Consider the following 1335-nt stretch of genomic DNA (forward strand, 5'->3'; position numbering starts at 1 on the left):
AAAGGATTAATGAGTCCAGTTCTGGAGGCTGGGATGAGAGAAAAGCAAGGGGGTAAAATGGGGAGGAAGATGAATTCAAACAGTCATAAAAGGAATGTTCTGAATTGCAGTCTTAAAGATCACTGAATAAAAGTTAATAATTGCAAACAACTCTACTTTGGTTAAAATATTATTATGGAGTAAAGAAGAAATGCCCTCCATAGGTTCATGCATTTCAACACTTGGTCCACAGTTGGTAGGCAGCCTTTGCAAAGGTTATAGAACCTTTTGGAGGTGGAGCTTTGCTGGAGGAAGTATGTCACAGGGGGGGCAGGCTTTGAGGGTTTACCCTACTTCCTGTCTACTCTATTTCCTGTGTAGGTTAAAAGTTTGATCTGTGGGCTTCTTGTTCCTGCAGCTATACCCTGCCTTCCCTGCCATTACAGACGCTTACCTCCAGAAGAAAATGTTTTTCCCTTAGGTTACTTCTTTTGTCATGGCACTTTATCAGAAACTACACAGGTAGAGGCCGAGGAAGGGACAGACATTCTGGCAATGAATCAACATTACATTAGCTTACTTAGTTATAAGGATGTAATTCTAAGCCAAATATTATGGTGCATGCTTTTAGTCCCAGCACCTGGGAGGCAGAGGCAGGTGGATCTTTATGAATTTGGGGTCAATTTGGTCTACATAGTGAGTTCCTGGCCAGTGAAGGTATATAGTGAGACTCCATCTCAAACAAACGAAAGGAATGTGGTTCTCTGGAGCTGGAAAATTTAAAAAGCATCGGGTGTTTGTTCTTCTAGAGGACCTGAGTTTGAATCCCAGCATCCACATGGCACTTGCAAACATTGGTAACCATGGGAAAATATCCATACACCAAAAAAAAAAAAAAAAAAAAAAAAAAGAATAATTAAAACCAACCAAACAAAATGTTACTGAACAGTCCTGGAAGCTCTTGCTCAGCTCCTCCCTATCTCCCCTGTGAACTCAGCAAATTCTCTTTCCTTCAACACCTCTGAGTTCCCGTCGCTGCACTCTTAGGAGATCCTCTTTCCTTGCTTGAGGGTGGAAAGAGACTAGTGGGCAAGGACTCTCTGGACTTAGCAGGAATAAAATGTTTTGTCTGTTAATTTAAAAAGTACTTATTGCCGGGCAGTGGTGGCACACGCCTTTAATCCCAGCACTTGGGAGGCAGAGGCAGGTGGATTTCTGAGTTCGAGGCCAGCCTGGTCTACAGAGTGAGTTCCAGGACAGCCAGGGCTATACAGAGAAACCCTATCTTGAAAAACCAAAAAAAAGTACTCATTTTATATATATATATATATATATATATATATATATATATATATG

The 1335-nt window shown here is 41.2% G+C and overlaps 1 protein-coding gene across 7 annotated transcripts in view; it reads right to left on the reverse strand.

Annotated features, from left to right (window-relative positions):
* LOC114637200 (E3 ubiquitin-protein ligase TRIM39) overlaps nucleotides 1-1335 on the reverse strand; it is a 158775-nt gene that overhangs the window by 10823 nt on the left and 146617 nt on the right. The window lies entirely within an intron of this gene.

The sequence above is a fragment of the Grammomys surdaster genome, unplaced genomic scaffold, assembly GCF_004785775.1.
Source record: "Grammomys surdaster isolate TR1022 unplaced genomic scaffold, NIH_TR_1.0 125231, whole genome shotgun sequence".
Classification (NCBI taxonomy): domain Eukaryota; kingdom Metazoa; phylum Chordata; class Mammalia; order Rodentia; family Muridae; genus Grammomys; species Grammomys surdaster.